General features: G+C 41.3%; 1 protein-coding gene across 1 annotated transcript in view; it reads left to right on the forward strand.

The window, feature by feature from the left end:
• Positions 1–24244, forward strand: part of NRG1 (neuregulin 1) — a 477481-nt gene that overhangs the window by 216 nt on the left and 453021 nt on the right. The window lies entirely within an intron of this gene.

Here is a 24244-nt window from a genome sequence, read left to right on the forward strand (position 1 = left end):
GTGTGTGTGCGCGCGCCCCGGCGGGGCAGCCCGCCGGCAGGCCGCCTCCCCCGGTGCCAGGGCGGGGGGGGGGTCCCGGCCCCGGGCGGCCCCGCTGGGCGCCCCGCGGAAGCCGCCGCCTGCCCGGTCTCCGCGGGGCGCTGTCCGCGGTGCTGAGCGGGGCGCCGGCGGCGGGCGCGGCTGCTCCGCGGCGGTCTGAAGGCACGTCGGGCGGCGTGGAGAGGCCGGCAGGGAAGGAGGGTCCCCCCCGCCTCTTACCCCGGCCCCTGCCTTGCAGTGTTGTACCGATGCTGCCTCGGCGGCAGCAGGATGGTCACCGGGCTCGGGATGAAAATACCTGGCAGAGCCTGCGGGGTTTGTGATCCGGTCATCACAGAAAGAGGCCGGCAGATGAGACCATGAGCAATTGGCTAGAACATAGGATGAAACAAACGCAACTCGGGGTAGCCGTCCAGAACTGGCTGTGGTTTTCAGTTTGCATTTCTAGGCATTATCTGCCTAACATCTGCTTGCAACAGACAGGATAAAGTAGCTCTGTGGCACCCTGCAGTTTTGCAAATGAAAACATAGACTCTGGTTTTGCTGTGCATTAGCCTAAACGAATTTGAGGTCAGCTGAAGCTTAGCTGCGTTATTCTTACATTTTCTTAGTCTCGAGTCACATTGTGAATAATGCTGACTGTTGGGGAAAAATACAACCTTACTCCTAGGACTAAATCCATTTCTTATAGTGGAAACTTCTCTGCATGTAAAAGGGGTAGTAACTATACACTTCTATTCAAGCCTTTCCTTCTTGCAGCCAGTGTTCAGCTTCTCTTTCCTACAGCATCTAAGCACACTCCTTCTTCATTATTCTGCAGCATATCTTATAACAAATGTTCTTCATTTGCATAAATAATGAACTACACTGTTTCATTTTTGGTATTTTGTTCATCTTTGAATCTTCAAAAAATATCCATTCTCTGAGCTGCTCTGTGTGTATGAGTAGGTGTGAGGAAGCTATGCTTTTGTGTTCAGGTGGTCCACAGGTCTTAGCTCCTAGATATTCACTTGGACTTAGTGGGAACTGAACTCCGCAAGCATTTTCCAGTAAATGTATGGCACTTGGAAGAATGTTTTTTTTCTGAAGTTGAAAGGACTGTTTAAAAGGTAATCAGTACTGTTTACCACAGGTGTTACCAGACAATGGCTGAGAGGAATTAAATTGTATGATCATGAGGCTATTGTATAATCAGACAGGTTGGCCATGAGCAAGGACGATTCCTCAGCTGCACAGAAACTGGCCAAGTGTATTTCTAAAGGTGAAGCTTCTGTCTACAGAATTAAAGCTGGCACAGGCATTCAGGCCTGTCTAAATGGGACTCTGTGAAAATCTTGGGTTCAGGGGAGTCACAGCTAGTAAAATCTAGACTCCTACCCGAACTCCTTTGTGGTTCAGTGAGATTTGTATTTCACTCATTGGTGTGTCCCAGCTTGTAAGTCATATCTCATGCTTGTTGACTTTGGCCTCTGCTTTTCTGATTAATAATACTAGACCAACTTATAAACTTGTTTCTGAGATTGGAATAGGCCATTTTGCTTGAGTTTATTTTGAAGAAAATGGTGCTCCTGTGCCGATGAAGGTGTTGGTTGCTTCTCTTGAGACTGTGGGAGAGAAAAAAGAAAAAAATCAAGAAAGTCATGAGCTGCCTTACCTTTGTATCTTTTCCTTCTCTGTTTTCTCTGCTCATGTAAGTGCTTCTGCTGGCTTTAAACAGACCTCACTGTGGACATAAATTTTCTCTATTGTTTTGAAGGCAGAGCTGTCGTTCATGAAGGCTTTGATCTGTAGGTGTTCTGCTGACATGATTAATCATGCAAATAATCCTAGGAGCTTCCATGCTGGACTGCTCATGTGACTAATGAGAAGAAATATACTACATCTATGTAGAAACCCATACAAGCACATTGATTGGGAAACAAAGCCTCGGCATAGATTATCTTTCGGCATTCAGCTGCTTTTCCTCACCTCTATGTAGAAGACAAAAAGTGGGGCACTCAACCTACGGCTACTTGTTGCTCATGCTGGACACTTGTGTCCTCCCATAAATTCTGCAGGGCTGTAAAATGCTTTCCACACGGCAGCTGAAGAAGGGCCAGAAGAGCACTGGCCCACAGCTGGCAGAAGTAGGCTCTGATACAAGGAATAGCTGTATGCTTGTTCAGTCACGCTTACTGTGCAGCTCAGATGTTCTTGATTACAAGTACCCTGTGCCCTCTCGCAATGTGTTTTACTGTCTTCAAGCAGCAGTTATAATAAGCAGGAGTTAAGTATCTAGAGTATTTGAATGGGACAGCTTTGCTGTCATGAGTTCTAGTTTTATAGATAGCTGTTTCCTTACACAGTTGAAGATACGAACCAGTTGGCAAAACAGGGTGTGTGTGTGTGTTGTATGTGTTGACCACAGGCAGGCACTTTAACTGTTTTTAAATTCCTTGAGATTGCCACAGAGCAATATCATGAAAGTAGTAACAGCTTAATTGTATTTATGTATTTGTTTTGTTTTGCAAAAATATGTTTGTACTAATGAATATTTGTTTAAATGTACTCACCAGGGTGCCTAAAATCCATTTAGTCTAATGAGAAATAAAGTTTTATTTTTATATAATATGCATGTGATATGCAGAACATGTGAAAAGTATTTTTCATGCCTATTCATCAAGTCAAACTGCTTGTAGAAGCTTAAGGGATTGCTCCTAAATGTAAGCAACTTAAAAATGCATTTGAAGACTCAAGTTAAAAATAGTTGACTTGCTGATTGCCTGCACCAGGGAGTCTATTTTTGTCTTTATTCAGTAGCTTGTACACAGGCAATTCTAGGGGATGTTACAGGCCTCCTCTGTAACAATCCAGCCCCTGGATTTGTGTGCTAAATCATTTTGGTTTGGTTAGCAGTCCTGTCTAAAGTCACATTTCTCTGTGAGGTACGAGAGCGAATAGGGAAGGAATAGAAAGAAATGTGAGAAAGTTCATTCTAAACTTTAAATATGTTGTCAGTTCACTCTTTGAATAGCAACATGATTTCGCTGTCGCTTTCACAACCGCACTGAAATTCAGGGAAAGAAGCAAACCTGAAACCTCCTTTAAATACTTGACTCTCATTCGTACTTACAGTTTGTACCTTTGCCCAGTGCTATTGAAAATAAACTCCATCAATAGTTAATTTTAAATAGTTTTATCTATAAACATCAGTTTGAGGCTAGCTAAGATGATTAATTTATCTCTTTAAAAGAAAAGATGTGCCACTATCTGGAAATACTTATTTAGAGTTTGTGTGCTCTGCATGCTTTGTTGAATTGAAACTGTATAGGCTGAATGTATTTCTTTTTCCTTGTCACATATACATATTTAAAGCTGCATAGGTCCTATGTTTAGAGAATGATATAAGCTGGAACAGATTTTATATATTTGTATGTGTTCAATATATATATTTATATGAAATCTGTCCATGTAAAGTGGGCATATGCAGTGTGGAGGTATGACTGATATCTCTTCAGAATACTGTTATTTTCCATGTTTACAAAAGGGTTCTGGTTTTCTGATCTGAAAGCAATCCGGCCCATTAGGAATGCCTGAAATTATTTCTTTGTGTTTCTTGGATAGCACTTCTTGTTGAGATAAGCGCACTGTTGAAGGTCTGGACATTGATCCTGAAGGAGCACCCTTTGTGGGATACCCTTTTGGAATTTTGTCTGTGTTGCTGCCTGAACAGCTGCTTGAATTGTGAGGGTTTTCTCTTTTTTCCGTTTGCTTGCAGGGATTTAGCTGCCTGTCACTAACTGTCTGCCATGTCACAGGGCAGCATTCCTACCTGGCTTCTGCAGGCTGGATTTTACAGCCTTCTCAGTCTGCTTATCAGTCATTCTTTTTTTTTTTTTTAAGACAGAGACTTATGCTAACAGCCAAATTTTTGAGGTGCTAAAGGGCTCCTTCAAAGTGCAGTGCTCACCCTTCCTTCTTGCCTTGGGCCCAATCCTGTGCCATTGAAACAGGTGGGAGTCTTGATATTGCCTCTGGTGCCTGCAGAGTCTATGCTGTGAAGGGGACCTTGCATTGACAGGAGAGTGCAGCCTCCCCCCATCTCACAAACACACACCTTAATTTACTACTGTTGAATTTACATGCTAGAAATAACAAGGTTGCATGACCTTTCCTTCTCCATGCACACACACACTTCTATATTAAATGTTTTGACTTGGGGATGACTCATGTGAGGAAAGTGAGCAGAACTTGCCTCTGTTTTTCTCATGTGCAAGTCTCACTGCCCAGGTGCCTCCATGTGTGTTGCCAGCAGCAGCAACAGTTGCAAGTAAGGATAGCTTTCTTCCAAAGTAGTATTGGTGATTAATCACATCAGAATATCTGCTTTGCAAGATGCAATTCATAATACATCTAATATGAAATGGGATTATTTAAGTCTTTGCAGGAGAAATAAAATGAAGAAACATAGATTAAATAATTATTTTCAGACAACTTGGAAACCATTCCCCTCATTAATATATGTAGGTATGTGCGTATCTGTAATTTGTGTAAGGCTTGCACCCCAGTGCTTATTAGTAATGTATTTTGATTGCATTCTGGTAGCAGTTGTAATTATTTATTTGTTTGCGAGCATTTCTTTTGTCCACAAATACATATCTCTTCTATGATTGTATAATGCTGTGGAATAGCATAGGTATATTGTTGCTCTCATGCCAAGACCATCTTCAGCTATGAGATGCATATCTAAATAGAATGCATCATGGTCATTACCTTAATAAAATGTGAGTCATGCACACCAGCACTTTCATTCTTAAAATAGTTCAGTAAACTGGTATTTCAGTTTATCGATGGATAGAGCACAGCACTTTGGAAGACAAATCTGTTTCTGTATAGACAGATAGTCTCCAGTATCTTCCCTGAAATTCTGTGCTTAATTTAGCACCCTATGCATGAGCTCACTAATGAACAATTCAAGCATGCTTGCATGATGTATGTCTTCACCAAGTTTTAACTAAAACGTTAAATGTTCAACTATTGTAATTCTATTCTGACTTAACAAAGTTTCAGATTCTAAATGAGACTGTTAGCTGAATATTCCTGTTTATTCTGGAGGGCAGACAGAATACCTGACTGCTTTATAGCTAAGAGTGTACATGATGGTCCTGTAGCTATTGAGAAAAGGTAAAAACGGATACCACAAATTGCTCCAAAACCAGCAACCAAGCTAAGGTGTCTGAATAGCAATTTATGACTCAGAAAAACTTTCATGTGCTATCTTGAAAAAGGTATGCCTGCTCTGGGGAAATAAAAGGAAAAGTTGAAACTGCGCAAGCTGTCAGCCTTACATCATGCGTGTCTATGCAGGACATGATCAGCAGGTGAGTCAGAAGGAATTTGGGAAGTATTTAATCTGTGGGATGGTACCTCCGTGTTTCAAAGGGATTTTCTCACTTCCAGGGAAGAAGCATGGGAACATGCTTCAGGGATGCATGAGGAACATCCAAAAATGTCAAACTCTGACAAAGACACATCTACTTTTCAGCATACACTAGGCCTCTCAGTCATTTAGCCAAGCTAAATTCCTGATGAAATAAACCCCTGAAATCTTCAGTGTAAATTAGTCCATATGTTTTCTATAACATTCTGCAAATATTTCCCTAATATTGATTTTTTTTAAACACAGAGGTTTAAAAAGGAACATTCAAAAAGCCCTAATCTTTACATAGTACTACATCTTTTTTTTTTTTTGTCATGCTATCAAGTCTTTCACAGAAACAGTCAAAATTAATTTATAATCCACCTGCTTTCTGACAAGAACAGTTGTCAGTTTTTTAGCAGTTTCCTGTATGTACGTGTTTGCATTTTCTTTGTGTGAAAGAGCATTTGGGAGCCGAGCAGAGGGAGGGAGTCTGATTCATAACAGGTGAATAGGAACTCAATTAGGTTTTGGTACAGCTGTCCAAAACATTCAGTCTTTCTTGTGAGGGCAGGTCACATACATGGTGACTGCATTCTTCTGTCTTCTCAGCTTTCATGTTTGCCAGCTCACTGTACGAGGCTGATGAAGAACAGTTAATTCTGCTGTACTCTGCCTATATTGGAAGATGTATAGCCGCAGGAAACATACCAACTGCAGACAGCAAAAACATTTTGATTCCTTCCATCGGTCAACATCATCTGCCATTGAACACATTTTCACAGAATTAGCAGGCGGTTAGAATTTTTCAGTACTGTTTTTTTAACAATGATATTTTTGTTTATAGTGATTTTTTTTGTGAATTATTTTGAAGTGCAGAGTTTTATGACCAGCTGCTCTCAAGCATTGGTGCTTAAGAATCCAATACTGCATATTCTGGGAACAAACAATTGGTAAAAAGTAAACTTTGTAGTTCCTGCAGCGTATCTTACTGGTACATGTACTCTTCATCCTAGAGGCAGGTGGCATCTTTAACTCTGTGTGTGAAAGTGAAGCATCCGCAGTTTCTGCTGGCCTCTTTGGGCCTCTTTCTGCATTACTGCCACCTTTTGCCAGTGTTTTTGAATTGGGAGAGAGCAAGCTGTGTAGAAAAGGATTGTGCTGTTGAACAAGCACTGTTTCAGGATGTGCTGATGAGCTTTATTTCTGCTGTTGGTGGGAGAATACTAGTGGTATCACATTATTTCTAGTTTTTGACAAATACTTTGCTGGAGACGGTGGAGATTAATGCTGCAGTGCCTGTTGTTTGATCTGCAGTGCTGAAATCAAAAGCTTTGCCACAGCTGCTTCAGCCGGCAGCAAGGCAGGGCCGTTCGGGACCTTGGGCAGGATCCAGTCTCTGTGCATCACTGGCTGAGACCAGAAGTTTATGAGCACTGGTCATTTGTTTATTTATGACAGCTGGTTGTTGCCAGTGGTCCCCCGCAGATCATGCATGTTTATACCTGATCAGAGAGAACTTCTGCCCTTTCTTTTGCTTCTTATCTCAGTGTTTTGCTGAGCCCTAAATGTCGTTAGGAAGGTTTTAACTGATGTTTTCTATTCTGCGTTGTGTCAGAAACCTAAAGCACCATGAGCAAGTTGATCCTAAACATTTTGGACAAAATCAGCTATCTGATAGGTTTTTGGAAGTATCCAAAATTCTGATTTACGTTAGAGTGTGTTTCTGTACTGAAGTCAGTGGCAAAACTTGCATTGACTTTCACTGACACAAGAACAGCCCCTGAAGCTATTGTCATAGTCCAGCCTAAATTGCATTGGAAAGTGTTTTGGCACTTTGGGATGTTTCAGTGAATATTCTGAAATGACATTTCTCCCTTGACATCTGGTAAACTGCATAGCTGAAAATTTCATTATGTGTGTGTACTCTAATAGGCAACACTTTTGCGTTCACTTTTAAACCAGATTTTTTGGCCCTCTTCATACACACGTGCATACACACATGCAATATGCATCCTTCTAAAGAGTAGTAATGCTTTAATAGAGTAATAAAGATAAGATGGAATATTAATGAAATGCAAATTTTCTTTAGTAGACATGTGGTACCTTCCTGTTAACAATGAACTGAAGATTATAGTGGAAATAAGTACATGGTGAAATTACTGTATTTGATAATCAAAACTTTTTGATATTCCTTTTATTGTACAGTTTGAATCTAAAACAAAACACAAAATAAAGCACAATAAAGTTTATTTAGGGAGTATTTTCCAGATGGAAAAAAGATTTTTGACAAGGTTGAAGTTGTAGACCCTCAGGTGATTTTTTTTTTTTCCCCAAAACCTCAATTAGATATGAAAAGTGATACCCTTCCAAGAGGTGATTAGATCTTTTGCTGAAGATTAGGGCACTGGTATTGATCTGATATTTCAAAAGATTCTGGGGGTGAATTTAGGCATGTATCTTAGCAGAAGTATCAACATTTGAGAACAAACATAGAAGACACACAACATAGAAGAAAATAGTAGCTTTTCTAGGTAACTTTTCCAAACATTTTTCTTGGGAACTGCAAAACTGCTGAATGGGTACATATATCTGGATATTTGAATCTTTTTAGTTTGTCCAGTTCCCTGTTAAGAAGTTGTAGGAGAAATAGGTTGAGTGATTTCTTAGGTGTCTTTGAAAATCTACCTATTTTTTGCTAAAGGAGTGAAAGCCAAGAATGGTCTGCAGGTCCACTGGCTGTGTGCACCATGAAGTTGTTATGAGCATCCTGAACTTTCAGGTAATTTATTGCTACAACATGTTGCATGATTCATGTAGGTTTCTGGTGAGTAGCTGGTATTGGACTTAAGACATGCTTTCTTCTTTGGCAAGACTTGCTGTGTCATGGAGGACCTTGTAGGAGACACAAACCACTTCCTCCCCACCCTTCAGCAGTGAGTATACCTTCAGTAACACCAGAAACCACATAAAACCTAAAAGGATATCTTAACACTTCTTTCTTCCTGACATGTAGAAAAAGTATGTAGTGGCTTGATGGATGCTGTGCAGTTGAATATCTCTGTTCAGCTGAAGTGAGTTTTTGTCCAATTGTGGTAAATGAGGGTTTTGTCTCTGGCTTGGAGCCAGATTTTCAATCCTTTAATTTACTTGGGATTTTCTTTTGGCAGAATGGGATGTTCTGCTATGTCTGTGAAAATGTCTTAACTTTATTGACAAGTTATGAAGGTCAAGAGAAACATTCAGTTAGGTTTGTATTCAGAGATATCTTCACAAGATGAATAGCAAGGGAGCCAAGGGGAATAGAAGTAGTCCATTTAGAAATGCAAATTAAATTTAAACCTTCTTCAGAGTTGTAACTGTAACTGGCCATGCTTTTAATTTTCATTTCTGACCTCTTTTCATGTATAATTCCTGTTCTAGGAGGCTAATTTTGTACTTGCTTCTGAAAATGTTGTCCAGACATGGAATGATGAACAATGTCTTTGCAGGTGCAGGCAGGATTGATTCTTTTGCTTCTGCTGGTGACTTGCAGTAGTGATTTTGAACACTAATGCTTCTGATTAGATCCACTGACTTTGAGATTTAAATATCTATGGAAAGCTACATCCGTGGTCTAATGCTGTTTTAACAGCACTTGCTTTCCTAACTCTGGGCCCCAGGAGGCCTCTCAGATAAAAAGAATCTGGTGTCATCTTTTAATCTCACTGTTACTGGGAGTTCAAAAGAAGTGTCTTCCACACTTCAGAGTTGCCATTGTTTCTTAAACTGACATTATAAGATAGTTTCTTATAGTAGACATCTATAAAAGAAAAAGATACTGATTTAAAAAACCGATACTTTTTAAAAAACTTCCTCTATTATTCAGAGGCATTCGCTATTTCTGCATATCTCAAGTAGTTCAGTATTTCCATCATAATACAGAATAACTATGGACTGCTGTATTGTGGTATTGATTTATAAATCCCCTTGAAATGAATATTATCTAACTTTTAGACATTACTCTAGACACTAAGAAGGCTCTCCTGACCATGCTCCAATGTGTGACCACCTTTTGTCTCTCTTAATTAAAGCTTTCCATCTTTACCGTTTCTCTCAACAAATTAATCTGCCATAGTGATTCAATGGCAGATGAACTTTAAAATTATGAAGTATCTCCACTACTTGTAACTTTTGTTTTTCTCAGCATTGCTCTAACAGAAAGGATCATGTTCCCATATTTAGAGGCACATTTATTTTCAGATTTTTTTCATGTTTTTTTCAATGGCTAAACATTGAAGCTTTAAACAATATTTTATTTTGAATATTTATTGCAAAGTTTCTGTCATTTTATTTTTCCAAATGCCATATATTGTTTCATAACCTGGCTTGCAGCTAATTACAACAATCCATGTAACAGAGAATTATGCAGAAGATTGCACAGAAAATGGTTTAACTGCCCTGTGTTATTTAACACAGGCAAAACATATGCAAATGGTACCAGTTTGATTAAATATTACCTATTTCCTGAAACACTGACATGCAGGTATACAGTTAGAAGAACAGATTTAGAGCTTTTAGAGCAGAAGAATAATATTGTTTGATAATTAGGATAGGCACTATGTAGGCAGATGTTTGAGGAGATCAGTTTCTCTTTTTCGATAGGACAGTTTATCTGTAACTTAAGGTCAATATTGCAATTTTTTGTTTGTTTGTTTCTTTCAGGTTGCAATTTTCAAATTGATTTTAGGTACATTTTCCTGAAATGTATTCTAGTTTTCTTTCTTATATTTTGTGCCAGGCTGTTTTTCTCTTATGGATCTATAGTTTTGGTCTTTTTCTTAAAAATAATAAAATATGTTAATTTGTTCTTTTTGCTTTGCAGATAGTGCCTGCTGTAGTGTAGTATATTGCATTTCTGTCTTGAGGTGTAGGTCAGAAAGGTCTTTTGCTTTAGTAAGCTGAAGCCTTCATTGTTCCACATGAAGGCCACAGTGAAGTCACATTAGGAAACTGGACATCCCCTCCAACAAGGACTTTATTTTTTTGAAGTTGCTTTGGTGATGGAGATGTGCGTGTTTACTTGTCATTGTAATTTCATTCACTGCTCACTCTAAGATCATATCAGTGGGTGAATTTGGGGTGGGGAGCATTTACACAATGCTACCATTGTTATAATGAAATTTGAATCATGGCCCTTTGCAGTATGACACCACCATCTGTGTCAGCTTAAGTCACAGGAACATTAGTATGCTTACTTTTTTAAAATCTTTTGCAGTTCATTTTCAAATTGAGAGAAAAATGGCCAAAGTGTATCCAGGCAATTTTCAGACAGAGATCATACTGGAAATGTTGATGATTGGTTTGAAGGTAAAAGGTATTAGTTTTACTTTTGTACCCATGCAGTTTCTACTACCTACATGCTGTGAAACAGAAAGTTTGAGATCAAAGTATTTTAGAAATCAATATGAAGCAGGATGTCAGGCTTTGTAGAGTCAGATGGTAGCTTTTTATTGGCTTGGTATTCTGGAAGAAATGTGAATGTGGAAGAAACCATAAAAACATTGCAGACTGTTAAGAACAGGAAGAGATTATTGGTACAGCATGGCCTTGATCTCTTGGTCACTTGGATGCAACTAAACAATATGCATTTTTACACAGTCAGATTCAAGTCACAGCTTTTGAAACAAGCACTATATCCTTTGACAGGAGGACAGGATTTGGAGTAGTCTGGAAAGAGCATCTGTGGAAAGAAATCACAGGTCGTGAACACTGACAAAACAGTAGAGCCTGCTCTGGTGCAGGAACTAAAAGGGCATCTTTTGAAAATCTGCTGGTATCTTGGGGGTCCTTATCTATAAACATTGTGGAGTTTCATCTTTCACATGCCTAGTTTTTGTGTGAACACTAGAAAATTAGACAATAGGTGAGATTTCAGAGAAGAGCTGCAAACCCAGCTGAAGAGCTGGAGACAAGGGTTGCAAGGGGTTCAGTCTAGTATCTCTACAACAAGCTAAAGATGATATAATAACTTTGTTTTAGAGGAAGATATCACTTGAAGACTTAAAAGCAAGGCTTTTTACACTCTTTGGTTCTCCCACTATTATTATACATCCTGAGATCTCTGGGACAGGCCTAGAGCCTGTCTGTGTAGGTCTTCAGACTAAATGCTGTTTGCCACTCTAGAGAGAAAAGTTGTGCGGCCAAAGCTTGATTACAGTTCAAGCTGGCGAGCACTGTGAAGGACAACAAAAAAGGCTTTTTAAAATATGCTAACAGCAAAGGAAGGATCAGAGATAACACTGGTCCTTTGCTTGATGATGTTGGTCACCTCACAAATAAAGACATAGATAAAGCAGAGATGTTTAATGCATACTTTGCCTCTGTCTTCAACACCGGTGATGGCCTGGGACTCCCAGAGTTCTGTGTTGGAAGACTGTGACTTCCAGAGGGTGGAAGAGGGGATTGATAGAGCGGCTCTGGTGGGCACCTGGCCTTCAGCCAGGGTCAACCCACCACAGGGTGGTAAACTCCCATCTGACTCTGAACTTGTTTAAGACTTGCTGCTCCAGCTGGATGTGCATAAATCTATGGGGCCTGGTGGGATTCATCCTAGGGTACTGGAAGAGCTGGCTGATATCATTGCGGGACCTCTCTCCATTATTTTTCAACTGTCTTGGGAGTCTGGAGTATTCCCAGCCAAGTGGAAGCTGGAAAAAGTTGTCCCAATTTTCAAGAAGGAAAGAAGGAAGACCCTGGTAATCACAGGCCTGTCAGTCTCACTTCGGTGCTTGGTAAAATTATGGAGAAGGTTATTTTTGGAGTTATTGCAAAACACTTGAGAGATAATGCAGTCATTGGTCAGAGCCAGCATGGATTTATGATGGAAGAGTCCTGCTTAAGTAACTTAATTTCCTTTTATGACAAGGTCACTCATCTAGTTGATGAAGGGAAGCCAGTAGGTGTGGGATTTTGGGATTTTAGCGAAGCTTTTGATACTGTCTCTCCTAGTATCCTTCTGGAAAAATGTCCAGCATACAGCTAGTCAAGTCCATAATAGTTTGGGTGAGCAACTGGCTGATGAGTCGGGCTTAAAGAGTAAATGGGGTTACATCAGGCTGGTGGCCAGTCACAAGTGAGGTTTCCCAGGGGTCAATTTTAGAGCTAGTGCTCTTTAATGTTTTTTTTAAATTATCTGGACACAGGAATCAAATGTAGATCAAGTAAGTTTGCTGATGATACTAAACTAGGAGGAGCTGTGGACTCCCTCGAAGGTAGAGTGGCATTATAGGGAGATCTGGATAGACTAGAGAGCTGAGCAATCCCAACCATATGAAATCTAACAAGATCAAGTGCTGGATTCTCCACCTGGGATGGAGTAATCTTGGTTATATGTATAAAACTGGGGGACGAGAAGCTGTAGTGTAGCCCTGTGGAAAGAGATTTGAGGGGTTAGGTTGATGGCAAGTTGAACGGCAGCCAAAAGGGCCAGCTGTGTCCTGGGGTGCATCAAGCATAACACAGAGAGCTGGTTGAGGGGGGTGATTGTCCCCCTCTACACTGCACTGGTGTGGACCCACCTCAAGTACTGTGTGCAGTACTGGGCACCTCAAAATAAGAAGGACATCAAATATTAAAACATGTCTGGAGGAGAGTGACCAAGATGGTGGAAGGTCTCAAGGGCAAGAGTTACGAGGAGTGGCTGAGGTCACTTGGTTTGTTCAGCTTGGAGAAGAGAAGGCTGAGGGGTGACCTCGTGACAGGCCACAGCTTCCTCAAGGGGGGCAACAGAGGGGCATGTGCTGATGTCTCTCTGGTGACCAGTGACAGGACACAAGGAAATGGAATGAAGCTGCGTCAGGAGAAGTTAATACTGGATATTGGAAAAAGGTTCTTCACTGAGAGGGTGGTCAGTCACTGGAACAGGCTCTCCAGGCAAGTGGTCATATCAAGCCTTTCAGAGTTCCGGGAGCATCTGGACGATGTTCTTAGTCATATGGTTTGTTTTAGGTAGTACTGCAAGGAGCAGGGAGTTGGACTCGATGATCCTTGTGGGCCCATTCCATCTTGAGATATTCTATGATTCATCCAGCTATGATCTCAAGAAAAGATACAGGCAGATGCTCTGAGGTGTTCAGAGCATTTATTTGCTGAGATCTGACACCTGATTTTCTTTTAGCATTTCAAATTTGTCCAAGTGTGTATTTTTTGTTCACATCTCTCCCTGAGACACTTGAGTAAAGTAAAGGCTCTCTATAGACCTTTTATGAATGGCTCTGTAGAGACCAGATTGTCATCTTTTTTTGCCTTGTCCACAGCAGAAAAGGCCAGTCATATTTGTTTCCTGTCATTGTTCTGTTGTTGCTGCCATCCTTTTTTTATTCATTCTAAAACCCAATGAAATATGGAGGGGTTGAGGGCATGATGTTCGTGTGCGTACCAGAGTATAAATAAGCAAAAAAAAGTTGTTATTATGCTTTGAAGTTACAGCTTCTGCAAGGGGATTTCCTCAGGTGCAAGCTAGTCCTTAGAATTAATTTGGCCTTTTCTCTCGATCTTTCATGGTCTTTGGTGGTTTATGGACCACTTGAAGTTGTGCCTGATCAAGCAGAGTGGTACTTTGGCTTGAGTCGTGCAGAGTCATAATGAAAAACTACTGAGAGTTGGATTTTTTTTCAAAATGCATAGCAGGAAACTCAAATTCTTAAACACCCCTGAGAACCTAAGCAAATAAGTTACGATGAAAAATGCCCATCAAATACTTGAAACAGGATATTAGTGTTCAAGACACAGGAGAACAGATATGAAGTGCCTGGGAAAAATAAGAAAACCCACTGAGCAGCAGTGTGGCCCAGCTGTTAGAGCTAGCTAGCTGGGGACTCAACATACGTCATTGCACTTCTCTGCACTGCAACTTCCCCCTGTTCTCCTGGACAGGTCAGTTATTACCATTTACAGGAGGGGAACTAACAATATTGCTTTTATTTGTCTTTCTGAAGTGCTTGGCTATAATTGTAAGAAATATATACTGACATAAACTGGTGAGGCTGCACCTCGAGTACTGTGTCCTGTTTTAGGCCCCTCACTACAAGAAAGACATTGAGCTGCTGGAGAAAGAAGAGCAATGAAGTGGTGAAGGGTCTAGAGCACAAGCCTTCTGAGGAGTGGCTGAGGAAACTGGGCTTGTTTATCCTGGATAAAAGGAGGCTGAGGGGAGACCTTACGGCTCTCTACAACTACCTGAAAGGAGGTTGTAGCCAGGTGGGTGTTGGTCTCTTCTCCCGAGTAACAACTGACAGGACAAGAGGGAATGGCCTCAAGTTGTGCCAGGGGAGGTTTAGATTGGATATTAGAAAAAATTTCTTCACTGAAAGGTGTGTCAAGCATTGGAACAGGCTGCCCAGGGAAGTGGTTGCATCACCATCCCTGGAGATATTTAAAATATGCATAGATGTAGTGCTTAGGGACACGGTTTAGCAATGGACTTGGTGCTGTTAGATTTACGGTTGAACTTGATGATCTTAAGGGTCTTTTCCAACCTAAATGATTCTATGATTCTATGATATAAATCTTTGTGGCAGGAAAATACTTCTAAACTAGCCTCTGTCTGCACTACCTGTGAACTTACTCTCAGCTTCAAGAGTAACTTTTAGCTTCATGTTGGGCAAAACATCATACTGCTGTCAGGATAGCAAAAGTAGCAAGGAGGAACATCCATCTGTAATTGTGAGAATCAGAGAGTCCAGGAATTAACACGTGCTTGTGGTACTGAAATGGCTTTGTGATCTGCAGTGGTGTTGGCTAGTCATTCCCAGCATCTCTTCGCTCAACTGCCCAGAGCAGCTCCCTTGCTTTGCTACACCTCAGCCAGCTGCTGTGTTTTTATGTTGTGATGGGAAGCACCTGGGGAATGATATCGCTTGTGTTTGAGGGGAAGAAACTGAACAACTAGTACTGGCAGTTCTCTTTGCCGAGTGACTTGATTTTTTTAGTGAAACTTACTGGGGCATCTGTAGATGAGCACCTTTGGCTCATCTTGCTAGCTCCATATGGCTGACCCTTAGAAAAGGGGGTCTAATTACTTTTGGCAGCACCTTATAAATAAAAATGGCTTGTGTTCCCACTGAAAATACAAGTGCGGAGGTTTGTGGTAAATAGACAAAGCAAGAAACACTCTTGATGTTTTGATAAGCAAACCTGGTATGTTGGAATCCAAGAGCTAAAGGAACAAAAGCTGTCCAGTGATATTTTTTGGGAAGAAGTCTCATTCTTTAATTGATTTGATGATTAGTCCTAGTCGGGAGTCAAAAACATCCTACTGAGTGGAAAAATAATGAAGAAAAAAGAGATATGGAAAAGATACTTCCTGCAAATCCCCTTCCTTTACATTGGTTTGTTAATTGTCAGCACCACTGTTGCAGCCTTACAGTACAAGCCTTTAGCATCAATATAGAGAAATCTTTTGAGTTTTTCTTCTCCTAAAAGTGTTACTTTTCTCCTGATATTTTTTCAGCTCTCTAAATCAGAATTCTTTAACATAATCTATCAAAAAAATGTGTTGTGTCATATAGGCCTTAATAGCACTGACAGCAAAAGGATGGTTTGTATATTAACAAAGAGGTGCTAGATCAGGCCTGCCTCAGCCCTGATGTAGAGATATTCACCACCAATATCTCTAACATAGATACACCCCCACTGTCAAATTCTCACTTCCTTAATTTTTAAACGCCACCAGCATCTTCTACTGCAACTCAATTTTTCTGCTGCAAATGCTTATGGATGACTAACACGTTAGTTTCTGTAATTCCCCTTGCTGTAACTGTCTTTATATAGTGTTTTAATGTGACCTATTGTTCCCTCTTGTTTAATTTTATTCATTTACTCTATTTTGAAAATGGGTCAAAATACAGTGGAATACCATAAACAGCAAAAGCTAAATCTTTTCTTCAGCAGTTGCTACATCCCTGCAGGCATTTTTCCTTACATTTTTGTTTGGTTTGGAGCCACTTCTGTTCAGGTTATAATTCATAGCTTGGTGTTGTAGGTACAGCTCAGAGACACTCAGTTAATGAAAGACACACTTCTGGCAAGCAAGCATCCCTGTGTTTTCCAGAGAAGCCCTTGAAGGATACAATAAGTTAGGAAGCAATTTTTTTTTTTTTTTTTTTTAAACTGGTTGCATGTTGTAACACTGTCCTAAAAATGAGAAATGTCTACATAGAGAAGACAAATTATTACAGTTATAGTCAACAGCACTTCTGATAACATGATACTGTTTCTTTTTATGAGACCAAAGAAGAGTTTTTGTGAACTCAGCAGTAATAAACTGCTCCTTCAGCACTGCTCTTAACAGAATACATCTTAATTGTAAAGCAAACTGTGAATAACACCAATCTGCAAAGTGTGGAGTACTTTTCTGGCACATCAGACTTTGATTACTGTAAAATACTTGAATAGCCTTTGGACAACCATGTTATATTGTTAAGTTGCTGCACAGGGGAGGAATTTCACAGACACCTATATAAATAACTCTTCTTCACTAGTCTTAAATTCTAAGATGCTGGAACCAGCATACACAATTTTGCTACTCTTTGTAGAAAAAAAGATGAATACATAGCGATGGTAATATTTTAAATTACTGCATCAAAATCTGAGCACCTGCCCAAACTCTGAGAGAAAATGAGAAGCAAGGAGATAGCAGAAGAGCCCAACTTAGCTCTCTTTTCAGGGAAAGCTACATGTACAGACAGAGCTTTTGCCACCTTGCTTGCAGACATGTATCCTGCTGTCCTTGCCGTCTGTGATGATGGCCAGTAAGCCCACCACAATGACACACTTTGTGTTGGGTTTCATGTTAAAGATACTACTTATAAGCTTCCTTGAGCAAATGCAGTTCTTCTATTTGACACACATCTCAAGCCCAGATGTTCAAAGATTGTGAATTAGTTCTCAGGAAGAAAAATTCAATTTTCTGACTCCACACAAAAATCTGTATTTGTAACTGTCTTCTACTTTTGAACTTCCCTAGACTGTGTTTTCATGATTGTTTTAAAGACATTTTAATTAAAAGAAAAGCTGAGATTCTAATGTAATCCCATGAATACAGGACCTGATGCATTAAAGCAAACAGACTAAAATTTGTGGCACTCACAGCAAGGTGTCAAAACTGATTCCTTGTTTAAGAGACTCCAAAAAGACAAGCAGAAGGCAAAGGTGAAACTTCCACTAAGATTAGGGTATTATTTCTGCTGAGGAAGCCTGCTGTTTGTGTACACTTAAAAGGAATAAACACCTGCAAAACACAACCAACTCTATTTCACTCTAGATACTTGGCCCATCAATTCAGGACTAAAGAATTTTAAGAAAATATTAAACATGATGACTTAGGGTACTTTGGTAAGTTGGCTAAAGCTTTCCTCACGTAAACAATGCTGTGGAAGCAGAGCCTAGCCATGGAGTCCGTCCATCCATCCATCCATCCATCTATCCATCCATCCCTAAGCAGTGAATTTCCATGTTTGCTTTCAGAGTCTAGTTTTAGCTTATTGATATTTTGTCATTAAGGAAAAGGGAAAAATTTGAGTTCTTATAAACTGGTCCAGCAATACAATGCCTCTTCCCTCCTTATGGTCTGTGGTTATAAGAAATGCTTTAGAATTTTTTTTACAATAATGATGACAATAATGACTACAGCAACAACAATGTCTACCTTTAAGGTTTTCTTCTTAATTGTTTTTATACTGATTGGATGATTATCAACTTCAGTCTGGCAGACTAGGACGTGAGAGCAATTTATGAAAAGACAAGACTGAATAGCATGCTTGAATTTAGAAATTTTTTTAACCTTAGAACGTATATCATCATTACTATGTGTTTCTGGTACATAATCTAAAGTGTCTGTTGGCATGATTGCTGTTTTCTGCTTTAATCCCCCCTCCCCCCCCAACTCATTATGTTTACTTGTCCTATGATACTTCAAAGCTTTACTCAGTTGTTTCAAAACTACCACAAACATGTTGCTCTGCCAATTAAAATATATATTAGAATCATAGAATCATAGAATGGTTTGGGTTGGAAGGGACCTCAAAGATCATCTAGTTCCAAACCCCCTGCTGCGGGCAGGGACACCCTCCACTAGATCAGTTGCTCAAAGCCTCATCCAACCTGGTCTTAAACACTTCCAGGGATGGGGCCTCCACAAACTCTTTGGGCAACCTGTTCCAGTACCTCACCACTCTAACAGTAAAGAATTTCTTCCTAACATCTAATCTAAATCGACCCTCCTTCAGCTTAAACCCATTACCCCTTGTCCTGTCACTACACTCCCCCATAAACAGTCCCTCACCGTCTTTCCTGTAGGCCCTCTTCAGGTATTGGTAAGCTGCAATTAGATCTCCCCAGAGCCACCTTTTCTCCAGGCTGAACAATCCCAACTCTCTCAGCCTGTCCTTATAGGAGAGGTGCTCCAGCCCTCTGTTCAGCTTCATGGCCCTCCTCTGGACTCACTCCAACAGCTCCATGTCTCTCCTGTACTGGGGCCCCCAGAGCTGGACACAGTACTCCAGGTGGGGTCTCACAAGAGCGGAGTAGAGGGGCAGGATCACCTCCCTTGACCTGCTGGTCACACTTCTTTTGATGCAGCCCAGGACACGGTTGGCTTTCTGGGCTGCAAGCGCACACTGCTGGCTCATGTTGAGCTTCTCATCAATCAATACCCCCACGTCCTTCTCCTTGAGGCTGCTTTCAATCCATTCCTCCATTGTGTCAGAGCTTATCTTACAAGGCAGTGGGGTCTTCACTGTGGTCCAGCTAAACACTTAAATACCTGCTCAGTGTTGGCGACTTGGATGCACAAATGTAAACACATTTAAATGCTCTATTAGGTCATACCACAGTGCTCTGCAGGATCAGACTCTAATACACAAGTACGTTTTACAGAGAGCGTTAGCATCACACAGAGGGTACATATGCACAGGCAGCTGTGTGAAGCTCTCAGCTTTGGCTTTGAAAAGGCACATAAAAAATTGACGTGTTTGCCTTCAATATCTGAACGCCAGTTGTTTATTAGACAGCTATGATCACTGTTGAGCTGGAGGGGAAACAATGGCTCTGAAGTTGATGGCAAAACTCGCTTAAGTCAGCATTTCACCTGAAGTGTCTTAAGCAGTCTGCTCAGGCTCTGCTTTATACCGTCTCACTACAAGCTCCGTCTTCACTGAGGAATTAGTAAGCAGCATTTGTGGAATGACTTTGAAATTTCTCCTTGTGCAGCAAAAACTGTGGCTATTTTTTGAGCCAAATAAATAATTCACAGGGAATAATTCATTAACTGAGTTCATCCTTTTTTCTTTTCTTTATATATTCCTCACACCTGCAGTAATGACAAGCTGTGAATCGAATGAAAGTGATCCCCTCTGAGTTTTAAGTATCATGAATCCACTAGGTAATACTTTGGCATTGAAGCTGGAGATGTTTTGTGCAAGGCACTGCTTTCACAGCGTTGCCTTCCCCTAGTTTCTACTCTTTTACATAGTATACAAATATTATTTTTCATTAGACTAGTGTGTAAGCATGGCTTCTGTCCCATGATGGTTACATGTATTAGCATTTCCAGTGTGAAAATCTGGGTCAGCTATGTCATGCTTATATTGCATTGAAGCCCTCACCTCCCAACCTCTGATGAATACCAACTATTAAAGACCTGCTGAAAATCACTTTCGATCAATCTGCAGAGTTAAATATATACATGTAAATTTGTTTGCGCTGTGCTTCTGTTTCCATGAAATATTCACAAGACTTTGAAATTCACTGTCTGTCAGTATTAGCAGCAATAAACCCAATCATTCCAGTATGCAGGGAAAGCAACCTCAAAAGGGGAACAAGCATTTTTTGAAGTAACTACATTTCAGGTGGGTGAAAGGACTCAAGACAAAAAGGGTTCTGTTTAATCCAGTCCTTCTCTGTCTGTGGGTCTGGCAGAGTGCTTATAGAATAGTATCATAGAATCACATAATGGTTTGGGTTGGAAGGGACCTCAAAGATCATCTAGTTCTAACCCCCCTTGCCATGGCCAGTGACACCCTCCACTAGACCAGGTTGTCCAAAGCCCCATCCTGCCTGGCCTTGAACACTTCCAGGGATGGGGCATCCACAACCTCTCTGGACAACCTGTTCCAGTGACTCACCACCTTCACAGTGAAGAATTTCTTCCTAACATATAATCTAAATCTACCCCCCTTCAGTCTAAAGCCATTACCCTTTGTCCTATCACTACATGCCCCTGTAAACAGTCCCTCTCCATCTTTCTTGTAGACCCCCCTTTAGGTACTGGAAGGCTGCTATAAGGTCTCCCCAGAGCCTTCTCTTCTCCAGGCTGAACAATCCCAACTCTCTCAGCCTGTCCTCATAGGAGAGGTGTTCCAGCCCTCTGATCAGCTTCGTGGACTTCCTCTGGACTTGCTCCAACAGGTCCATGTCTTTCTTGTACTGGGGACCCCAGAGCTGGATGCAGTACTCCAGGTGGGGGTCTCACAAGAGCGGAGCAGAGGGGCAGAATCACCTCCCTCAAGCTGCTGGCCACGCTGTTTTTGATGCGGCCCAGGATATGGTTGGCTTTCTGGGCTGCATGCATGCATTGGCAGCCTGTTTCCTACAGGCGATTTAAGACCCTGTGACTGAACTAGAATACACCCCAGCTAAACTAACAGGTTTCTCACCTGCTAGGACTGCTTTTTCTGCACCTGCACAAGCAGTCCTGTGCTCACAAAGACTGTTGTTTCCTTTGTTTGGTAGGAGCATAAAGGGGAAGGAGCCTTGCTTTATACCAAACAATCATAGGAGAGGTAGGTGACTGTTGACTTGAAATACATTTTCTCTCCCAGACCTCTTTGGATAACAATATGGATGCTAAACATCTACCCACTGTTCCTGCCACAAGGTCAAAGTCAGATCAATAGCTTTCCTACAGTTGATGAAGTGTCGCTATCCAGCTGTTTTCCTGGAAGCACCAAAGCTCAGTCCTGACTGATTGCTATCCTGACCTGTTTCCCATCTTTGAATGTAGCCTGCTGCTTCTCAAGGCTTCAGGTAGCTTGAGATGACACTGATGGACTGGACTTTGTATTAAGCAGGAAAGCGTGCTGAAGTAAAGTCTCAAGCAAAGAAAATAAAGGCCATGATGGCCAGGCCCTAAGAGTTGTGGTGAGTGGAGTTAAATCCAGCTGGTGGCCAGTCACAAGTGGTGTTTCCCAGGGCTCAGTACTGGGGCCAGTTCTATTAAATTTCTTTATCAATGATCTGGATGAGAATATTGAGTGCACCCTCAGTAAGTTTGCAGATGAAAACAAGTTGTGAGGGAGTATTGATCTGCTTGAGGGTAGGAAGGCTCTTCACGGGGGATCTGGACCAGCTGGATCAATGGGCCAACTGTATGAGGTTCAACAAGGCCAAGCACATGAGTCATAACAACTACATGCAATGGTACAGGCTTGGGGAAGAGCAGCTGGAAAGCTGCCTGGTGGAAAAGCACCTGGGGGTGTCAGTTCAATGGCTAGCTGAATACGATCCAGCAGTGTGCCCAGGTGGCTAAGAAGGCCAACAGCATCCTGGCTTGTATCAGAAATAGTGTGGCCAGCAGGTCTAAGGAAGTGAACATCCCCCTGTACTTGGCAGTGGTGAGGCCACACCATGAGTACTTCCATGTTGGCCTCTCACTATAAGAAAGACATTGAGCTGCTGAAGTGTGTCCAGAGAAGAGCAACGTAGCTGGTGAAGTGTCTAGAGGACAAGTCTTATGAGGAGTGGTTGAGGAAACTGGGGTTGTTTAGTCTGGAGAAAAGGATGCTGAGGGAAAAACTTATTGCTCTTTAAAACTACCAGGAGGTATTTAAAAGATGTGTAGATGTGGCAATTAGGGACATGGTTTAGCAATGGACTTGGTACTGTTAGGTTTACAGTTTTACTCGATGATCTTAAAGGTCTTTTCCAACCTAAACAATTCCATGTTTCTGTGATTCTGTGACTCTTTTTGGCAGCTTCTGCTAAAAAGAGCAGGGGAATGGAGTGATGCACACAAAGGATATTTAAAATTAAAACTCTGCACAGGTGACTGTGCCAGGACAGGACTTTGGTCTGAATCTTTCTAGCTCAGTTTAGCTCTTATTCCCAGCAACCCCTCTCTGTGCTTTGTGAGCTTTGAGGAAGAGGGTGAGATCTGCAGACTCATATCCTATGGTCCGACCTGGACATAGGAAATTGGAATTGGTCTAATTGTGCCTCTGAAGACTGGGGAGGGATCTTCTATAACATGGTAGTTATAGCAACTAGCTGCAAAGACAGGATTATATTTGGTCTGCTACAGGGCGTGAAGCAAACAGACCCAGGTACCCGAGAAGAGTTATTCTCTTTTCCTCTTGATTACACATAATGAACCTTTTCTAAGGAGTGAGTCTCACACTACGAGGTTGTGGGAAGCAGCTTTTTTAGAAAAATCTTTGTTTACACCAGGAGCAAGTTTTTTAAAAAGGGGAAAAAAGCAATGTGTCATGCCTTCCAATAAGATGAGTAATAGGAAACTACCACATATATAGGAAGCGTCTCCTGTGGCACAGCCTAGGTATTGCTGCTTTAACATTCACTGGCAAGAGCACTGTTATTCCCTCCAGTCATCCCTCACTTGTTCTTTTCTTCACAGCAGATGGGAAGCGGGACATAAAAGACACCCTGAAAAAGAGCAATTACATCCTTATCTGTGTTTAATCTTGATTTTTCTGTACCTTCTTTCTTAAGAGTTGATTGGTTCTGCTGTGTCAAGCAGATGCTTTAAAGAAATCTATTTATGGGAATGCTCTGTTTGCAGCTGGAAGTGGTTTACAATGGCAAATAAAAGGACTCTCTTCACTGAGATGTGCAGACAGACCCAAGGTCATGATAGTCAGACAGAAGGCATTCTCAGTTAGTGAGCCAGATCACTGTGCTAGCACAGCCAGATTCACAGGAGCACAGAATGGTTGAGGTTGGAAGGGACCTCAGAAGGTCATCTGGTCCAACCCCTCTGCTCAAGCAAGATGACTAGAGCCGGTTGCCCAGGACCATGTCCACATAACTTTTGAGTATCTCCCAGGATGGGACTCCACAGCCTCTCTGGAAAACTTGTGCCAGTGCTCAGTCACCCTCACACTAAAAAGGGTTTCCCTGTGTTCAGGAGGAACCTACTGTGTTTCAGGTTTTGTCTAAATTGCCAAATTAAGGCTTTGGTTCTTGGAATAGTCCTGCTGTCTATAATTTACCTGTAATTAAGTGTAAGCACAAGTGCCTTGATGTACCTGCATGAGCAGAATAAGTTGGTATCTTTGTTTTGGTGAAAGAGAAGTTGAAATAATTATCTGTCCTGATAGAGGGAGGCAGGGGAAAGTGGGCCTGATAGGCTTGGTAAGGAAAGGGTTGCTTCTATGTATGGTACAGTCCATAAGACATCCAGGCTGACTGGGATTCATCTGATTCCTGTCAATTACACACCAGTGTGTGCTCTTGTTGGCATGAAACTCCCATCTTACAAAGGATTTTCTTCCTCACCTGCCAGGGATGCATGTTTAGTTTGCATGCAATTTTGATATGCCATGTTTTTCTCCTGTGGTCTCAGAATAATATGAAGGACAACTGCCAGACTCTAGAAGGTAAGAGCACAGGCTTTATCATTACAGAATGCAAAACTCCTTCCCGACTTAGGTTAAATCTAGGGAAACTTTGCATGAGAGCAACACATACAATTTCTCCGCATAAATGCCAACTGGATTCCTTCTTAGCAGAACTGATACTGCCGGATGCAGG

This window comes from Balearica regulorum, chromosome Z (assembly GCF_011004875.1).
Source record: "Balearica regulorum gibbericeps isolate bBalReg1 chromosome Z, bBalReg1.pri, whole genome shotgun sequence".
In the NCBI taxonomy this organism is placed as follows: domain Eukaryota; kingdom Metazoa; phylum Chordata; class Aves; order Gruiformes; family Gruidae; genus Balearica; species Balearica regulorum.